The following is a 21,584-nucleotide window of genomic DNA, read 5'->3' as shown; positions in this document are numbered from 1 at the left end:
TCAAGAGGTGTGTAATTTAATGTGTATTAAATTTGGGGGTTATTTCTTCCCACACTAAGGACGTTGCATTGTCGATATAGAATTACTTCATCCATTCGTCGGCCGACTCATACAAGACATTTAGTTCCTTCTGGAGTACCTCAGCAACGTTGTATGAGGTGGTCAGTCTTCCTATTTTTGTGTCAGCAGCAATCCTATTTTTGTGTTGTCAGTAAATTCCGATCCTCGATTTCGGATGTTATTTAGAGCTTATTTGCCAAGGAAATCTTTGAAAAACCGTCAGGAAAACAGTTTAACATTTAAAAAAAAATATCTGTCGCCACCTCAAGGGGGGGGGGGGGGGGACACCAGCTATATAGAGCCCGTCAAGGTCAAGCACATATGTTTCTCCGAGGAGGGACCATAGGCACTTGTCGGGTGACGGCTCATGATGGGGAGGAGGCCGACAGACCGACTCTATCGGCTGACGTCAGCCGAACCGACCAAGTCGGTCTGTCGATGAGGACTGGAGTGTCTCTGAACAACAACAAACAGTTTAACGTTCGGGCAAGAAGATAAAATGGCACACTGAGACACTGCTTTAAGTAAACGTTTTAAAATAATAATGATTTTATTTCGCCAAATGTTCATATGGGATGTGCGTTTGTGTTACTCCTAGAAATACTTCGTCATGACGACATTAATTTTATATTTTGGTGGTAAAGTGCACCAAAAAAGTCTTAATAAAACGGTAATTGTGCCCTGACAACCCTTGTGACTTCACCACCACCAGCAGTCGTTATCCTGGCCAGGAAACTGCGCCGTTATTAGACTACATCATTTAAGAAAGGGACAATTAGATACTCAGTGATTTACACTCCAAAAGCAGGAATAACTTCATTTTTTTACGCAATACTGAACAATGTAACAATAACTGAAATATGTAACAATAACACTATATTATTCAGTAATCGACAAGAAAGAGAGTTACCAGTGGAGTCCATTCATTCTCGCATTCCGAAACCCGCCGCCAGATGAAATACATGTATCATTGCCCATATATGCTCCACCCGCATGCTGATGCTTGTAAGTGTCACGCCCTTGAAGAGTTGGCACGGACACGAGGATGCACGTGCAGGTGGATGCTGCCAACACAATCATCGCTGATATACTGCCTCTCGTATTTACACTTGTTGACACCCTACTAAATAGTAGGTAAAGGTAAAGTTGGGGCATACGCTATGGCTGCGCTTGGCGACGGTGTTCATCTCTGTCGCATTGGCCCTTGAACCTGTGGTGAGTGAGAACCCATTATCCCGGGACACTGGCCAGTGCGACATCTGGGTTAACTCAGTTTATCTTTCCCAGGCTTCCCCAGCTACCTATTTATCGATCTGCTGGAAAGGGAGGGTGAACAGCTGGGTGAGCTGCACGCCGAGTGCTAGGGACGGGATTTGAACCCCGGCCCTTGGAGTCGTAGCTAGGTACGCTAAACACTGCATCTCGGGACTTAATTTTGAAAACTACTACTGATGAAAATAATGGAAGTAGTTATAGTGTTAGTGATATACTACTACTACTACTACTACTACTACTGCTATATTTTTTCATACTACTATTACTACTATTACTACTACTACTTCTACTACTACGGCCTCCATCCATTTGAGTTGCGTTGTGAGAGGTATCTTTCCTCATAGTCTTTCACAAAGCAATTCATCGGCCCCAGCCCGCCAATGACTGTGGCCGACAACCATCTTTATCTAGTATTACAAACATTATTAAACATATTGTTCTTAAACTAACTGAGCTTGTGCACGACTATCAACCACCGTCGCCTCAAAGTCCAGGTCGGCAATGTGGGTGGTTTTGGGTGCAGGTGACCTGGTTCCTCTCAGGCAGACCAAGGCTGATCTCATGAGGGAGAAGGACAGCCTGCATCTCATCCAGGCGACCACACTGCTACTCGATCGGCTGCTGTTTCTTATCCGCCAGTATTTCGGCGAGTCTTGCGTAGAAGCTCTGCGCCTTTGTTCCCATCCCTCCCGACGTCGTGAATACTAATGGGGTGAAGGAGCCCTGGTCCACATAAAATATTTTTTCTTCATACGCTCTTTTTTTCTCTTGTTAATTTCTTCTGTGGGCTGCATCGAGGGTCAGGTCTCTGTGGCAATGGGCCATGGGATCAAAGATCCTTATGTCAAAATACCCCCTTTGTCCACGAGTCCACAACCCTCAGGCGCTAACATCCACTCATGCTTTGTTCTACTACTACTACCACTACTACTACTACTACTACTACTACTACTATTCTTTCAGTTATCGTAAATTATTCGTGTTTCTTTGGGACTTGTAACAAATACACTTCAGTACAATAAGTGATACTGTTGTTAATAAAAATGTAGCTGATCATTCTCGTTGTTTTATCTATTTGCAAACGAGAGAAAATAAATGCCGTCCGGAAGCTTATCCTCATCAAAAATCGTTCTTGCATGAAAACCCTGCGACATCAAGCAAAAACAGGCCTTTTAATTGTTTTTTTTTTATTTACATTAAAATATTTGCTGAGTACCTGCTTAGGGTGTATCAGTGTCGCTTTCGGCGAAATTTATTAAAAACATAAGGGCGTCAAGCATCTCGACAGAAAGCGCAGCTTCTATTATCTAATGTCCGTGTGCGACTTGGCTTCCACTCCAAAAGTGTTTCCCTCCACCCACAACTCCTGGCCTTAAACGTCATCACCTTTGATCTGCCCACGCTCCTGGTAGCGGAAGGCGTCCACCCAAGGTCTTGGTCCATCTCACGCAACAACCAACAGTCAGTTGAGGGCGGAGTATAATATGTTGGGAGCGGAAGCCGGTGACCTCAAGGGAGCGGAAGCCGGTGACCTCAAGGAGACACAAACATCTGGCCTTCCTAGTGTTGTGAGGGAAGGGGTTGTCGAGATGCCTGACGCACTAATGTTTTTGATAAATTTCGCCGAAGGCGACACTGATATACCCACGACAGGTGCTCAGCAAATATTGTGATGTAAATAGAAATAAAAAAGCCCGTTTTTGCTTGATTTCGCAGGGCTTTCATGCAAGAACGATTTTTGATGAGGATAGGCTTTCACACGGCATTTATTTTCTCTCGCTTAGAAATAAATAAAACAACGAGAATGATCAGCTACATTTTTATTAACAACAGTATTACTTATTGTATTGTAGTGTAATTGTTACAAGCCCCAGAGAAACACAGGTAATTTACGATAATTGAAAGAATAGCTCAAGCTTTGTGGGCCCTGTGACCTGATACCTGCGGGCTGACAACTCTGAATATAGAGGTTTTGCAGCTGACGTCATTAGTGGGGGTGCGGGGGTAGCGCCGGCCTGCACAGCCATCTTGGTGATCAGTGGCGGTGGTCACTTATCAAAGCAAACCCTTGTGGCGGCTGCACAAGTGCTCTGTGTGTTCGTCATGGGATACGTATGCTGTGCGGTTGGATGTTCTAACCGACACGGGAGAGATGCTGTGTCATTTTATAGATTTCCAGCTAATCCAGAAGGGCGGGGGAAGTGCATAGCAGCTGTGAGGAGGGAAAACTGGCGGCCGTCTGCTTCATCTCGACTCTGCAGTGCTCATTTTGTCAGAGGTAAATATTACAGGCAAGACTGATTAGATTATTACATGAGGTAACACTCATTTAGGTATTGCCCCGGGTCCCCAAGCTTAGGCCTATTGTGTGGCGGGGGATTACTATGGAACGGGATTTACATGAGCTGGCGGAGGTAAACACGCATGGCGGCGCTCAAGCAGGGGAAGAAAATAGGAAAGGAAATTCAGTGGAGGCAAAGTGCACAGAGGGACAGAGCTCAGTGCTGGGTGGAGTATATAAGTGTACGCAGGGAAGCGACCAAGAGTGCGTAGTGTAAGGTGACTTGCCGTCACCTGCCCTCACCTGTCGTCACTTGCCCTCACCTGTTTGCCTGTCTGTGCTGCCTATCTGGGCATCACTGGTCAGCAACAGGAGATCGGCCAGGCAGAGGGACAGCCAGTCAACCGACCAGCCAGACAGTCAGCCAACCAACCAATCAGCCAGTCAACCAGCCAGCCAGCCAACCAATCAGCCAGTCAGTCAACCACCTAGTCAGTCATCCAGTCAACCAGTCAGCCATCCAGTCGGTCAATTAGACAGACAGTCAGTTTACCAATCAGCCAGCCAATCAACCCACCAGGCAACCAGTCAACCCACCAGTCAACCAGACAGCCAGCCAGCTAGACAGCCAGTCTACCAGTCTCCTCCTCCAAAAGCACTGATTTTTTCGATGTATCTTAGCTTCGCAGCATCCTCAAGCGATCTCGCGTAATCACTTAACACAAATGATGCTGAAGGTCCTGCCATTTGCCTGCGGGTAGTGACTTGGGGATGGGGCACACGTGGTCCGTCTGCTCACTCTGCTGGGGAGGTGACCACCAGCGGGTTTGCAGACGACGCACAAGGTGCAGACGACGCCATTTCGTGACGTCACTGCAAAACCGCTATACCTCAATGGCGGTATAGATTTTGCCGGCATCTGATAACTTGCTTCACCAGCTACCACATGTCGCCAAGACAGATAGTTCCTTCCTTCCTTCCTTATTTATTCTTTCTCTCCTTCCTTCCTTCCCTCCTTCCACTTCCTCCCTCCTTCCTTTCCTCCCTCCCTTCCTTTCTTTCTTCTTTCCTTCCCTCACTCCACTTCCTCCTTCCTTCCCTCCCTCCCTTCCTTCCCTCCTTCCACTTCCTCCTCCCAGGGATGGCATGACCAACTCAGTCATTTTATGACCAACTCCAAACTTTTTTTTAAAACTCACCTTTTACATTTATGAGTCTCAGATGCTTTTCATTTGCATTTAAGAGTATAATAATTTTGGTCAGGGTCATTAAGTCATTCTGCGTACCCTTGTCTAAAGTGTCATTTGTTGATATTGTTACTGTTGTGCTGCCACTGCCAGTAATGGCTTTATGCTCAAGGGGTTTGTCGTTAGTGGAGCAGGTGAACTTGCTCCGGAGTTGAGGCTGGACCATCCGAATGGACCCTGATCTGATCCCCCCACTGTTCCCAGGGCTTCCTCCTGGACCATCCTCTCTTTCTCCTCCCAGGGCTTCCCCTCTGACCCATCACTCTTAAATAAAATTTGACCATCTGAGGTGACCTCAGATGGTCAAATACTACAGTCTACAGGCAAACCCTTATTCACTGCCGAGTGTCTTAAATCCCATCCATGTCACCATCTACTCCACCTGGAGCACATAATGTGTGCAAGGGGATTTGGGATCACCCAAACATAGCCAGCGCCAACCCCTGCAGGAGGCTGGTTCAAGAGTGATGATACTGCCAGTATACAGTTCCGAATAACGCAGTCGGGCCATCCATGCTCATTCCTGCCTAAAAAAAAAAAAAAAACTCAATTTTTTGACCAACTAACTAGGACTTTTGACCAAGCCTCCTCCCTTCATCCCTTTCTTCCTTCCCTCCTTCCACTTCTCCGACTCCCTCTTTCCCTCCAACTTTAATTCCTTCCCCCTTCCCTCTTCCTTCCTCGCTTTCATCCTTCCTTCCTTCCTTCCTTCACCTCCCTTGCTGAATAGCGTTTCGTCGGCAACATCTGGCATCCTAAAGGCCATCGGATGCCATCCGTCGCCTCATTGCCTTTCGAGCATACGGCCCCAATTACCATTCCTTGATACTCTCATCATAAGATCCAACAAAATGTACAAAAAACAACAACCAATAAGAAGGGGCCGTATGTTCCAAACTCCCATAAAGTGTCTTCAAGGGTCATATTGCAACGATCAGGTGAAGTGAGTTGCGTTAGGCCGATGCATAAAATGGTGAGGTGCCGTGTGTCTGGTAGACAAATAGTCATGCCAGCCGATGACGCTCCAGGCAAGGATTCAGTGACGCCTAACCAATCACGTGAAAGTAATGGATCACCTGATGTTAATAAACATGACAAAACATGCTTGGTTGAAACTAGACGTGAAAACCACTTAAGGCGGTGTTCTGTTTTCGGCGGCATTGGGTTACTTGTTTCACCACATGAGGCATTGATAAGGTATATTCAGAGTTGCCAGCCCGCGGGTATTGGGTCACAGGGCCCACGAAGCTTGAGCTATTCTTTCAATTATCGTAAACAACCTGTGTTTCTCTGGGACTTGTAACAATTACACTTCAATATAATAAGTGACACTGTTGTTTTATTTATTGGTAAACGAGAGAAAATATAAATGCTGTCCATAGCCTCTCCTCCTTCAAAATCGTTCTTGCATTAAAGTCCTGCGAAATCAAGCAAAAACGGGCTATTTTAAGAAATTCTATTTACATTACAATATTTGCTGAGTACCTGCCGTGGGTGTATCAGTGTCACCTTCGGCGAAATTCATGAAAAACATTAGGGCGTCAGGCATCTCGGCAATCCCACCCCTCCAAGACTAGGAAGGCCAGGTGTTTGTGTCTCAGTGAGGTCACCGGCTTCCGCTCCCAGCATATTATACTCCGCCCTTAAGTGACTGTTGGTTATTGTGTGAGAAAACCAAGACATTGGGTGGACGCCTGCCGCTACCAGGAGCGTGGGCAGGTCAAAGGTGATGGCGTTTAAGGCCAGGAGTTGTGGATGGAGGGAAACACTATTGGACGGAAGCCAGTGTCGCACATGGACAAAAAACAAAGGAGCCTCGCTTTCTGCCGAGATGTCTGGCGGCCAAATGTTTTGATAAATTTCGCCGAAGGCGACAGTGATGCACCCAAAGCAGGCACTCAGTATATAATATAATGCAAATAATATTTTTTAAAAGCTCGTTTCTGCTTGATTTCACAGGTCTTCGATGCAAGAACGATTTTGGATAAGGAGAGGCTGCCGGACAGCATTTATATTTTGTCTCGTTTACAATTAGATTAAGCAACGAGAATTATCATCTATATTTTTATTAACAATAGTGTCACTTATTGTATTTAAGTGTAATTGTTCCAAGTCCCAGAGAAACACAGGTAATTTACGATAATTGAAAGAATAGCTCAAGCTTCGTGGGCCCTGTGACCCTATCGCTGGTGACACCTGCTCATTAAGAATTCAGCTGCCAGATGCCGCCGAAACAGATGGTTACTTCCTTCCTTCCTTCAATTTTTTTCCTTTCTTCCACTTCCTCCCTCCTTCCCTTCTTCCCTCTCTCCCTCCTTTCCTTCCTCCTTTCCCTCTTTTTCTTCCCTCCTTCCCTTCCTCTTTCCTTTCTCCCTCCCTTCCCCCCTTCCTTCCTTCCTTCGTTCTTTCCTTCACCTCCCTTTCGGAATGGCAAAGTAATTAAAGTCTATAATTCAGGGCTGCTCAACCCACTGTTTGAGGGCCCCTCAAGGAAGTTTAATGCGGCCCTCAGCAAGTAACCAAAAAATAACCTACTTATCACCATCATAATACGTACTATTTGTTCACATTCTGAATATCTTATTATTTGTTAACTTTATGATGTTATAGTATTATAATGATAAAAAGGCTATTGCACATCTGGCAGCCTGAATGCTGGCTAGCCTCACTGATTTTGTTGATGTGACCAGCCTTGCCACTCCTTGGCTTTTTTTTACTGGATCTTGGCTTTTGGGCTGAGACCTTGGTACCTTGTCTTTTTTAACTTGAAAACAAGCTAATCTAGGAATTTTTTTTGGAAATTCTCTCCTTGTCGACTATTCACTTCGCTCATGTTCCTGCCCTCTCATCCCCCCACTCATCCTCTCGATCAGTCCTGGCCTCTGGCTCCCTACCCCTTTCCTACCCAACCAATCCCTTCCGGGCCTTCCCCACCGTTGCCCATCCACTACTAGCCCTCTCCCCTTACCCATCGTTTTCCACGCCACCTCCCCTGGACCACTACCCAATTGAATTCCCCCACCCTCCCGGCACACCGCAGCCGCTCCACGTTTTCCCTCTTCCTGCCCATCAGCGAAATGTTGTCGCTCGTATATAGGTGTTCACTTTATTGTAGCTTATAATTGTAAATTTCCCCATGACCTGCAATTTATGTGAGAAGTGTTTTGATTACGACTCTATCCGGAAGGTTACAATATATACACAGCATAATCAGTGTTATCAGTCTGTAGAATATATCAATTACTATGCATATTCACATTTCAGGCAATATGAGGCCCTCATCACACATTGCCCATCTAATGTGCCCCTGCCACCTGCCCATCTAATGTGCCCCTGCCACCTGCCCATCTAATGTGCCCCTGCCACCTGCCCATCTAATGTGCCCCTGCCACCTGCCCATCTAATGTGCCCCTGCCACCTGCCCATCTAATGTGCCCCTGCCACCCAAAAAGGTTGAGCACCACTGGGACTCACTCTATATGATATATATATATTTTTTTTTTTACAGCAAAGGAGACAGTTCAAGGGCACACAAAAAGCAAACATTAATAAAAAAAGCCCGCTACTCACTGCTCCTAAAAAGAATCCAAAGAGGTGGCCGAAAGATAGGTCAGTTTCGGGAGGAGAGGTGTCCTGATACCCTCCTCTTGAAAGAGTTTAAGTCGTAGGCAGGAGGAAATACAGATGAAGGAAGATTGTTCCAGAGTTTACCAGCGTGAAGGATGAAAGAGTGAAGATGCTGGTTAACTCTTGCATAAGGGGTTTGGACAGTATAGGGATGAGCATGAGTAGAAAGTCGAGTGCAGCGGGGCCGCGGGAGGGGGGGAGGCATGCAGTTAGCAAGTTCAGAAGAGCAGTCAGCGTGGAAATATCGATAGAAGATAGAAAGAGAGGCAACATTGCGGCGGAATTTAAGAGGTAGAAGACTATCAGTATGAGGAGGAGAGCTGATGAGACGAAGAGCCTTAGCCTCCACTCTGTCCAGAAGAGCTGTGTGAGTGGAGCCCCCCCACACATGAGATGCATACTCCATACTCGTCCTCAGTTTCGCTGGCTACATCTGGCAACACCTCCCTCCCTCCCTCGTTTCAGTCTTGACTTTGAGCTTGTTGGGAGTCGTATCTCGTGCCTTCTGTCATATTGAAGATTTCAGTGCACTTGATTTATATAGATTTACATAGATATTCAGACCACACAGACCCTATGGTCCAGACAGGTGGTCTGTCACTAAATCTAAGTGAAATTGCATCAATCAAATGCTTCCAAGGGTTGTAGGGTAATTCGTCCCCGGGTGAAATGTCCCGGTTGATTCATCTCCAGGGTATTCAGCCTTGGAGGATTCGAACCCTAGTGTTATTTTTCCCCTAGGGTGATTCGTTCCCTTGGCTATATTTTCGTCGCGTTAGTTACGAAGCTCCATTACTACGACAAGATTCGACCATAAATGGATGTGTGTGTGTGTGTGTGTGTGTGTGTGTGTGTGTTACGTTGTATGAAAGTGTTGTCCGAATCAATGTATGATACATTGAGGCTGTTAGCTTGACTACTGTTCATAGGTTTGATTTTCTGTTTTCACTTATCAGTCCGTGGACCACGGTGCCCCGACCACCACTGCCTGAGCAACATGCCCCATACAATCCTATCAAGCCGTGGCAGGAAAAAGCTTGTTGACGATCTTAACTTCATTTACGCTGCACAGAAGGAAAAGGCCAATGGAACCAAGCAGTACCGGCGATGTGATGAGGTTACTGCATACAAGGCTCGTGTTCACACAACTGTTGGGGATGAAACCTTCACTATCTTGATTTGGTGGCTAATGTTTTGTCAAAATTGGATGAACACTCTCCACACAAAGTTCTCGAACGCTTTAAGCACCATGCATTCTGAGATACACGGACGAAAATTTTTGAGACACCTCTCCCTATGTAGAACGGGTGGTAGCCCTGTGTGCACATGCTCTGTGTGAAGAAGTGAGTTGCCAATGGCTCAGTATTACATGCGCACTGCTAAGCCTTGTCGCTTGATCTCGATGAAATTAAAGTCTTATGTAAACGTAGTATAAGCATTGGTTGCAGCGATAATTCCTCGTCACAAGGGTATTTTTTCATCTGTAGATTTACGACATTCTGGTGCTAATTTAGTACCACCGAGTGAATAAAATAATTTTGTAACCCATTCCGCTCCAGAACTATCAGTCAGTTTGAATGCCGTGGGTGACGTCACAGTCCTATTCAAGTGAGGGAATGATGATTTCAGGTGATAGTTTAAGAGTATATATATATATATATATATATATATATATATATATATATATATATATATATATATATATATATATATATATATTTATTTATTTATTTATTTATTTATTTTTTACAACAAAGGAGGCAGCTCAAGGGCACAAAAAAAAAGCCCGCTAATCGGTGCTCCCATAAAAGAATCAGAAGAGGCGGCCAAGAAAGCAAGGTCAAATTCGGAAGGAGAGGTGTCCTGATACCCTCCTCTTGAAAGAGTTCAAGTCGTAGGCAGGAGGAAATACAGATGAAGGAAGATTGTTCCAGAGTTTACCAGCGTGAGGGATGAAAGAGTGAAGATGCTGGTTAACTCTTGCATAAGGGGTTTGGACAGTATAGGGATGAGCATGAGTAGAAAGTCGTGTGCAGCGGGGCCGCGGGAGGGGGGGAGGCATGCAGTTAGCAAGTTCAGAAGAGCAGTCAGCGTGGAAATATCGATAGAAGATAGAAAGAGAGGCAACATCGCGGCGGAATTTAAGAGGTAGAAGACTATCAGTAGGAGGAGGAGAGCTGATGAGACGAAGAGCCGTAGCCTCCACTCTGTCCAGAAAAGCTGTGTGAGTGGAGCCTCCCCACACGTGAGATGCATACTCCATACGAGGGCGGACAAGGCCCCTGTATATGGATAGCAACTGCGCGGGGAGAAGAACTGGCGGAGACGATACAGAACGCCCAACCTCGAGGAAGCTGATTTAGCGAGAGAGGAGATATGAAGTTTCCAGTTGAGATTTTGAGTTGAGGATAGACCAAGGATGTTTAGTGTTGAAGATGGTGATAGCTGAGTGTTGTCGAAGAATAGGGGATAGGTGTTTGGAAGATTGTGTCGAGTTGATGGGTGGAGAAATTGAGTTTTTGAGGCATTGAAGGACACAAGGTTCCTTCTGCCCCAATCGGAAATGATAGCAAGGTCTGAGGTTAAGCGTTCTGCAGCCTCCAGTCTGGAGTCGTGTACTTCCTGTTGAGAGGGTCTTCTATTGAAAGGAGTTGAATAATGCAGAGTGGAGTCGTCTGCGTATGAGTGGACAGGACAGTTTGTTATGGAAAGAAGATCATTGATGAATAACAGGAAGAGAGTGGGTGATAGGACAGAGCCCTGTGGAACGCCACTGTTGATAGGTTTAGGGGAAGAGCAGTGACCGTCTACCACCGCAGAGATAGAACGGTCGGAAAGGAAACTGGAGATAAAGGAACAGAGAGAGGGATAGAATCCGAAAGAGGGCAGTTTAGAAAGCAAAGACTTGTGCCAGACTCTATCGAAGGCTTTCGATATGTCTAGCGCAACAGAGAGAGTTTCACCGAAACGGCTAAGAGAGGATGACCAAGAGTCAGTTAATAGAGCAAGAAGATCGCCAGTAGAACGCCCCTTGCGGAATCCATACTGGCGATCAGACAGAAGGTTAGAAGTGGAAAGGTGCTTTAGATAGACAGGAAAGTAAAGCTATAGGGCGGTAGTTTGAGGGATTGGAACGGTCACCCTTCTTAAGCCCCAAATACACTGCCGAATTTTGGCTCACGAATGTGCGCGAATATGCAAGTCATCCTGTGTCGCGAACAAATTCGGCATCTTTCTTGCCTGTTCTTGGCCGTTCGGGGACATGTCTGCGTCCACCACACGACTTTTGACAGTTGGTCACGACCACCACGAAAGTTTCATGTTGCATGAAAAATTCGCGGCCGTTCGCCGAATGTGCACGAATGCAAAATGGACGCCGAATTGTCGCCATGTCGCCGACATGTCGCAGACAATTCGGCGTCCGATTCGCGGTGTTCGGCGAACTGTCGCCGAATTTTGACCGTTGAAATTGAAATTTTATTGGCTAATTTGTCGCCGACATGTCGCCGACTATTCGGGGACATGTCTCCGACATGTCGCCGAATGGCCAAGACTATTCGGGGACATGTCCCCGGATATTCGGCGAATTAATCACGACACGGCAAACGGGTGGCGGTGGGAGGTGTACACGGGGGTCTGTCTATCTATCTATCTATCTATCTATCTAACTATTTATGTGTTATCTTTCTATCTATCCATCCATCCATCCATCCATCTCTCTCTCTCTCTCTCTCTCTCCATATATATGTATAGCTATATATATATATATATATATATATATATATATATATATATATATACGGAATAAAATAATACTATAATAATAAATAGTAAACAAGAAAATATGAAAAACAAGAAGAATCATGAATATATAAAATAGGTATGGAACTAACATTTTCATTTATTTCATAACTAATTCACTATTTATTACTTTATTTATTTCTTAATATCATTATTCTGCCATTATTTAACCTTTGTTTCATTTTCAGTTATTTAGATTTATTTCTTCTTTCAGTTACTGGTTTGTTTACTGATATTACGTAAACATTCATTCATTCTAAAATATTTGTTAGAGAGCAAAACAAAAACAAGTCACATTTATACATTTTATTACACATACTATCATACATATTACCACACATATTACCACACATGGTATTTACTCGCCCACAATTCTGTCCTGCCAGGCCACTGCTCCCCGGGTGTTGTAGTAGTCCATGAGGTAAGCGCGGATTTCCGTGCTGTTATATGTCACATGGGCATCAGATGATCAGCTGTCAGAAATCTTGGCACTGTCGGAGAATTGTCCCCGACATGTCGCCGATACTTCGGGGACATGCGAAGATAATTCGGAGACTTGTCGCCAGTTATTCCACGACAAAAAAACCGTTAAAATTTCAGATTTTGAGCTCGGCGACATGGACGCCGAATAGTTGGCGACATGTCTCCGAACTGTTCCCGAATTGTCTTGAGCATTCGCCGACATGTCGCCGACGTGTCGCCGAATGGTCACGAAGTGTAAGAATCTTGGTCATGTCGGCGAACCGGTCGCCGAATTTTTTAACGAACTGATTCGGCGTCAAGTTCGTGGCCAAAATTCGGCAGTGTATTTGTGGCTTTAGGCACGGGCTGTACAAAGGCATACTTCCAGCAGGAAGGAAAGATAGATGTTGATAGGCAGAGACGAAAGATTTTGATCAGGCAGGGTGTCAGCACAGAAGCTCAGTTTTTAAGGACAATAGGAGGCACTCCATCCGGTCCATAAGCCTTCTGAGAGTTGAGGCCAGAGAGGGCATAGAAAACATCATTTGGAAGAATCTTAATAACAGGCCTAAAGGAGTCAGAGGGGGGATGAGTAGGAGGAATATGCCCAGAATCGTCCAGGGTGGAGTTTTTACTGAAAGTTTGAGCGAAGAGCTCAGCTTTAGAGACAGATGAGACGGCAGTGCTGCCGTCAGGGTTAAGGAGAGGATTGAAAGAGGAAGAAGTGAAATTGGAGGAGATATTTTTGGCTAGATGCGAGAAGTCACGGGAAGAATTAGAATAAGCAAGGTGCTGACATTTTCTATTAATAAAAGAAGTTTTGGTAAGTTGGAGAATAGATTTGGCACGATTCCGGGCTGAAATGTAAAGGTCAAAGTTAGCGGGAGTTCGAAGGCTTTGGAACCTTTTGTGAGCTGCCTCTCTATCTTTAATAGCACGAGAACAAGCATGATTAAACCAAGGCTTTTTAGCATGAGGAGTAGAGAAAGTACGTGGAATGTAGGCCTCCATTCCAGAGACAATCACCTCTGTGATGCGCTGAGCACACACAGAGGGGTCTCTCCTGGAAGCAGTAATCATTCCACGGGAAATCGGAAAAGTGCATCTTCAGGTCGTCCCACCGAGCTGAAGCAAAATGCCAGAAGCATCGCCTCTTCGGTGGGTCCAGAGGATGTACAGGAGCGATAGGACAGGATACAGAAATAAGGTTATGATCACAAAGGAACACAAAGGAACACAAAGGAAGAACAAACAACAGCAGACCTGCTGGTCCTTACGAGGTTGTTTGTGACAAGCTACACTAACTATCTAATCAAAGGTGGAAGATGAAGGACAGCAAAGGCGAAGGCTCCTACCCACCCCCCCATCCCTCCAGCCAAAGCTGGCAGGAAAGGAAAAAGAACCATGCAGCATGAAAAAACTGCATGGAATTTATGTAGGAAAGAGGAAAGAACTACCATTACTGCTACCACTAACCGGGCGATAAAAGCGGACAAGGACACCAGTATTCGAAAGAACTTAACGTTATTACGACAATGAGTAATATCTAAGTTGCTGGTTGGATTCAAAACACTTGTCTAATCTATTCTTGAAGGCCGTAACTGTTGTACTATCAACGACATCACAAGGTAGAGAGTTCCAAACATTAACAACTCGATTGAAGAAGAAGTGTTTAGCTTCGTGCGACGAGAATCTTTTACCACTTATCTTCAAATTGTGATTTCTTCTTGTTCTATTTGATCGATCAATTGTAAAGTAATTTCCGCATTAATATCACTGAATCCTTTGAACATTTTAAACACTTCTATTAGATCGCCTCGCATTCTTCGTTTTGATAGGCTGCATAAATTTACTTCTTTAAGCCTTTGTTCATATGACAAATTTCTCAACCTAGGAATCATCTTTGTTACTCTTCGTTGGACCCGTTCCAACTTTTCTAGTCTTTTCTGTAGTAGGGAGACCAAAACTGTACACACTACTCTAGACGGGGTCGAACCAACGAATTATACAGTTTTAATACTACTTTTTCCGATTTATTATTAAAGACTCGTCCGATGAAGCCAACCAATTTGTTTGCAGTTTTAATTACCTCTGAACAATGCTGACCAGGCTTTAAATCGCTTGAAATAGTGATTCCAAGATCCTTTTCTTTACTTACTGCAGAAAGTTGTTGGCCATTCATTACGTACCGAACGCGATTGTTATTTTTTCCGATGTGCAACATTTTACATTTCTCAACATTAAATTTCATTTGCCATTGATTGGCCCAACGTGCAAGTCGATCTATATCTGATTGTAAAGCTTCTTCGTCGAGTATCGCAGTTACTTTACTAGCAATTTTTGTGTCATCAGCAAATTTTGATACTTTGCAAGTGAGCCCATCATCGATATCATTAACATAAATTAAGAAGAGCATGGGGCCAAGCACTGATCCTTGAGGCACGCCGCTTTTGACATCGAGCCAGTTAGATGTAACACCGTTTAGAACTACTCTCTGTTTCCGCTCAGAGAGCCAGTCCGCAATCGGAGGAGCCCAACGGAGAGAACAGTTTGACAGAGTAAGCAGAAGGATTAGGGGTAAGGAAAAGGTCTAGAATGTTGGGCCTGTCTCCAAGACGGTCGGGAATACGAGTAGGGTGCTGAACCAACTGCTCTAGGTCGTTGAGGAGAGCAAAGTTGTAGGCTTGTTCACCAGGCTGGTCAGTGAAAGAGGATGAAAGCCAAAGCTGGTGGTGAACATTGAAATCTCCTAAGATGGAGATTTCAGCGAAGGGAGAGTGAGTCAAGATGTGCTCCACTTTAGAGTTCAAATAGTCAAAGAATTTTACATAGTCAGTAGAGTTAGGTGAGAGATAAACAGCACAGATGTATTTAGTAATAGAATGACAATGAAGTCTTAGCCAGATGGTGGAAAATTCTGAAGAGTCAAGGTCGTGGGCACGAGAGCAAGTGATGTCGTTGCGCACGTAGGCGCAACATCCAGCTTTAGATTGAAATTTAGGACAGAGATAGTAGGAGGGAACAGAGTAGAGGTTGCTGTCAGTAGCCTCAGAAACCTGTGTTTCGGTGAGAAAGAGAAGATGAGGTTTAGAGGAGGAGAGATGGTGTTCCACAGAATGAAAATTAGAACGAAGACCGCGAATGTTGCAGAAATTGATAAGGAGGAGGTTCGAGGAGTTATCAGGACACCTCTCAAGTCGGCAGCCAGAAGGGGAGTCCTCCCTGGGGGAATTTATGGTCCCCCCCCCAGTGTTTCAGGGGCGGGACATGTGACAGATAGTAGTGTCTCAGGGGCGGGACATGTGACAGATAGTAGTGTCTCAGGGGCGGGACATGTGACAGATACTGTCTCAGGGGCGGGACATGTGACAGACAGTCTCAGGGGCGGGACATGTGACAGATAGTAATGTCTCAGGGGCGGGACATGTGACAGATACTGTCTCAGGGGCGGGACATGTGACAGATACTGTCTCAGGGGCGGGACATGTGACAGATAGTAATGTCTCAGGGGCAGGACATGTGACAGATACTGAGACACTGTCTCAGGGGAGGGACATGTGACAGATAGTAATGTCTCAGGGGCGGGACATGTGACAGATACTGTCTCAGGGGCGGGACATGTGACAGATAGTAGTGTCTCAGGGGCGGTACATGTTACAGATTGTAGTGTCTCAGGGGCGGGACATGTGACAGATAGTAGTGTCTCAGGGGCGGGACATGTGACAGATAGTAGTGTCTCAGGGGCGGGACATGTGACAGATAGTAATGTCTCAGGGGCGGGACATGTGACAAATACTGTCTCAGGGGCGGGACATGTGACAGATAGTAATGTCTCAGGGGCGGGACATGTGACAGATGCTGTCTCAGGGGCGGGACATGTGACAGATACTGTCTCAGGGGCGGGACATGTGACAGATAGTAGTGTCTCAGGGGCGGGACATGTGACAGATACTGTCTCAGGGGCGGGACATGTGACAGATAGTAATGTCTCAGGGGCGGTACATGTGACAGATAGTAATGTCTCAGAGGCGGTACATGTGACAGATAGTAATGTCTCAGGGGCGGGACATGTGACAGATAGTAGTGTCTCAGGGGCGGTACATGTGACAGATAGTAGTGTCTCAGGGGCGGTACATGTGACAGATAGTAGTGTCTCAGGGGCGGTACATGTGACAGATAGTAATGTCTCAGGGGCGGTACATGTGACAGATAGTAGTGTCTCAGGGGCGGTACATGTGACAGATAGTAATGTCTCAGGGGCGGTACATGTGACAGAGAGTAATGTCTCAGGGGCGGTACATGTGACAGATAGTAGTGTCTCAGGGGCGGTACATGTGACAGAGAGTAATGTCTCAGGGGCGGTACATGTGACAGATAGTAATGTCTCAGGGGCGGGACATGTGACAGATAGTAGTGTCTCAGGGGCGGTACACGTGACAGATAGTAATGTCTCAGGGGCGGTACATGTGACAGATAGTAATGTCTCAGGGGCGGGACATGTGACAGATAGTAATGTCTCAGGGGCGGGACATGTGACAGATAGTAATGTCTCAGGGGCGGTACATGTGACAGATAGTAGTGTCTCAGAGGCGGTACAAGTGACAGATAGTAATGTCTCAGGGGCGGTACATGTGACAGATAGTAGTGTCTCAGAGGCGGTACAAGTGACAGATAGTAATGTCTCAGAGGCGGTACATGTGACAGATAGTAGTGTCTCAGGGGCGGTACAAGTGACAGATAGTAATGTCTCAGGGGCGGTACATGTGACAGATAGTAATGTCTCAGAGGCGGTACAAGTGACAGATAGTAATGTCTCAGAGGCGGTACATGTGACAGATAGTAATGTCTCAGAGGCGGTACATGTGACAGATAGTAATGTCTCAGAGGCGGTACATGTGACAGATAGTAATGTCTCAGGGGCGGTACATGTGACAGATAGTAATGTCTCAGGGGCGGTACATGTGACAGATAGTAATGTCTCAGAGGCGGTACAAGTGACAGATAGTAATGTCTCAGGGGCGGTACATGTGACAGATAGTAGTGTCTCAGGGGCGGTACAAGTGACAGATAGTAATGTCTCAGGGGCGGTACAAGTGACAGATAGTAATGTCTCAGGGGCGGTACATGTGACAGATAGTAATGTCTCAGGGGCGGTACAAGTGACAGATAGTAATGTCTCAGGGGCGGTACATGTGACAGATAGTAATGTCTCAGAGGCGGTACATGTGACAGATAGTAATGTCTCAGGGGCGGTACATGTGACAGATAGTAATGTCTCAGAGGCGGTACATGTGACAGATAGTAATGTCTCAGAGGCGGTACATGTGACAGATAGTAATGTCTCAGGGGCGGTACATGTGACAGATAGTAATGTCTCAGGGGCGGTACATGTGACAGATAGTAATGTCTCAGAGGCGGTACATGTGACAGATAGTAATGTCTCAGGGGCGGTACATGTGACAGATAGTAATGTCTCAGAGGCGGTACATGTGACAGATAGTAATGTCTCAGAGGCGGTACATGTGACAGATAGTAATGTCTCAGAGGCGGTACATGTGACAGATAGTAATGTCTCAGGGGCGGTACATGTGACAGATAGTAATGTCTCAGGGGCGGTACATGTGACAGATAGTAGTGTCTCAGGGGCGGGACATGTGACAGATAGTAATGTCTCAGAGGCGGTACATGTGACAGATAGTAGTGTCTCAGGGGCGGGACATGTGACAGATAGTAATGTCTCAGAGGCGGTACATGTGACAGATAGTAATGTCTCAGGGGCGGTACATGTGACAGATAGTAGTGTCTCAGGGGCGGGACATGTGACAGATAGTAATGTCTCAGGGGCGGGACATGTGACAGATACTGTCTCAGGGGCGGGACATGTGACAGATAGTAGCGTCTCAGGGGCGGGACATGTGACAGATACTGTCTCAGGGGCGGGACATATGACAGATAGTAATGTCTCAGAGGCGGGACATGTGACAGATTTTTTTTTTTTTTACAACAAAGGAGACAGCTCAAGGGCACACAAAAAAAGAAAACAATAATAAAAAAAGCCCGCTACTCGCTGCTCCTAAAAAAGAAACAAAAGAGGTGGCCGAAAGCAAGGTCAAATACGAGAGGAGAGATGTCCTGATACCCTCCTCTTGAAAGAGTTCAAGTCGTAGGCAGAAGGAAATACAGATGTAGGAAGATTGTTCCAGAGTTTACCAGCGTGAGGGATGAAAGAGTGAAGATGCTGATTAACTCTTGCATAAGGGTTTGGACAGTATAGGGATGAGCATGAGTTGAAAGTCGAGTGCAGCGGGGCCGCGGGAGGAGGGGAGGCATGCAGTTAGCAAGTTCAGAAGAGCAGTCAGCGTGGAAATATCGATAGAAGATAGAAAGAGAGGCAACATTGCGGCGGAATTTAAGAGGTAGAAGACTATCAGTATGAGCAGGAGAGCTGATGAGACGAAGAGCCTTAGCCTCCACTCTGTACAGAAGAGCTGTATGAGTGGAGCCCCCCCACACATGAGATGCATACTCCATACGAGGGCGGATAAGGCCCCTGTATATGGACAGCAACTGTGCGGGGGAGAAGAACTGGCGGAGACGGTACAGAACGCCCAGCCTCGAGGAAGCTGATTTAGTAAGAGATGAGATATGAAGTTTCCAGTTGAGATTTTGAGTTAAGGATAGACCGAGGATGTTTAGTGTTGAGGAAGGTGATAGCTGGGTGTTGTCAAAGAATAGGGGATAGTTGTTTGGAAGATTGTATCGAGTGGATAGGTGGAGTAACTGTGTTTTTGAGACGTTGAAGGACACCAGGTTCTTCTTGCTCCAATCGGAAATATATAATAGTAAGGTCTGAGGCTAAGCGTTCTGCAGCCTCCAGCCTTGAGTCGCTAAGTTCCTGTAGGGTGGGTCTTCTATTAAAAGAAGTTGAGTAATGCAGAGTGGAATCATCGGCGTAGGAATGGATAAGACAGTTCGTTTTGGAAAGAAGATCATCAATGAACAACAGAAAAAGAGTGGGAGATAGGACAGATCCCTGTGGGACACCACTGTTAACAGATTTAGGGGAAGAACAGTGACCGTCTACCACAACAGAAATAGAACGGTCAGAAAGCAAACTGGAGATAAAGGTACAGAGAGAAGGATAGAAACCGTAGGAGGGTAGTTTGGAAAGCAAAGATTTGTGCCAGACCCTATCAAAAGCTTTTGATATGCCCAGTGCAATAGGAAAGGTTTCACCGAAACGGCTAAGAGAGGATGACCAAGAATCAGTTAAGAAGGCTAGGAGATCACCAGTAGAAAGCCCCTTGCGGAACCCATACTGACGATCAGATAGAAGGTCAGAAGTGGAAAGGTGCTTTTGAATCTTCCGGTTAAGGATTGATTCGAAAGCTTTAGATAGACAAGAAAGTAAAGCTATAGGACGCCCCTGTCTCAGGGGCGGGACATGTGACAGATAGTAATGTCTCAGGGGCGGGACATGTGACAGATACTGTCTCCGGGGCGGGACATGTGACAGATAGTAATGTCTCAGGGGCGGTACATGTGACAGATAGTAGTGTCTCAGGGGCGGGACATGTGACAGATACTGTCTCAGGGGCGGTACATGTGACAGATAGTAGTGTCTCAGGGGCGGGACATGTGACAGATAGTAGTGTCTCAGGGGCGGGACATGTGACAGATACTGTCTCAGGGGCGGTACATGTGACAGATAGTAATGTCTCAGGGGCGGGACATGTGACAGATAGTAATTTCTGAGCGGCGGGACAGGAGACAGATACTGTCTCAGGGGCGGGACATGTGACAGATAGTAGTGTCTCAGGGGCGGGACATGTGACAGATAGTAATGTCTCAGGGGCGGGACATGTGACAGATACTGTCTCAGGGGCGGGACATGTGACAGATAGTAGTGTCTCAGGGGCGGGACATGTGACAGATACTGTCTCAGGGCGGGACATGTGACAGATAGTAATGTCTCAGGGGCGGTACATGTGACAGATAGTAGTGTCTCAGGGGCGGGACATGTGACAGATACTGTCTCAGGGGCGGGACATGTGACAGATAGTAATGTCTCAGGGGCGGTACATGTGACAGATACTGTCTCCGGGGCGGGACATGTGACAGATAGTAATGTCTCAGGGGCGGGACATGTGACAGATAGTAATGTCTCAGGGGCGGGACATGTGACAGATAGTAATGTCTCAGGGGCGGGACATGTGACAGATAGTAATGTCTCAGGGGCGGGACATGTGACAGATAGTAATGTCTCAGGGGCGGGACATGTGACAGATAGGATTGTCTCAGGGGCGGGACATGTGACAGATAGTAGTGTCTCAGGGGCGGGACATGTGACAGATACTGTCTCAGGGCGGGACATGTGACAGATGTCTCAGGGGCGGGACATGTGACAGATAGTAATGTCTCAGGGGCGGGACATGTGACAGATAGTAATGTCTCAGGGGCGGGACATGTGACAGATACTGTCTCAGGGCGGGACATGTGACAGATAGTAATGTCTCAGGGGCGGGACATGTGACAGATAGTAATGTCTCAGGGGCGGGACATGTGACAGATACTGTCTCAGGGCGGGACATGTGACAGATGTCTCAGGGGCGGGACATGTGACAGATAGTAGTGTCTCAGGGGCGGGACATGTGACAGATACTGTCTCAGGGCGGGACATGTGACAGATGTCTCAGGGGCGGGACATGTGACAGATAGTAGTGTCTCAGGGCGGACATGTGACAGATAGTAGTGTCTCAGGGGCGGGACATGTGACAGATAGTAGTGTCTCAGGGGCGGTACATGTGACAGATGTCTCAGGGGCGGGACAT

General features: G+C 46.3%; 1 protein-coding gene across 3 annotated transcripts in view; it reads left to right on the top strand.

The window, feature by feature from the left end:
- Window positions 1-21,584, top strand: part of LOC126999227 (uncharacterized) — a 58,826-nt gene that overhangs the window by 29,473 nt on the left and 7,769 nt on the right. The window lies entirely within an intron of this gene.

This window comes from Eriocheir sinensis, chromosome 16 (genome assembly GCF_024679095.1).
Source record: "Eriocheir sinensis breed Jianghai 21 chromosome 16, ASM2467909v1, whole genome shotgun sequence".
Taxonomy (NCBI): Eukaryota; Metazoa; Arthropoda; class Malacostraca; order Decapoda; family Varunidae; genus Eriocheir; species Eriocheir sinensis.
This window is presented reverse-complemented; position numbering and strand designations above follow the sequence as displayed.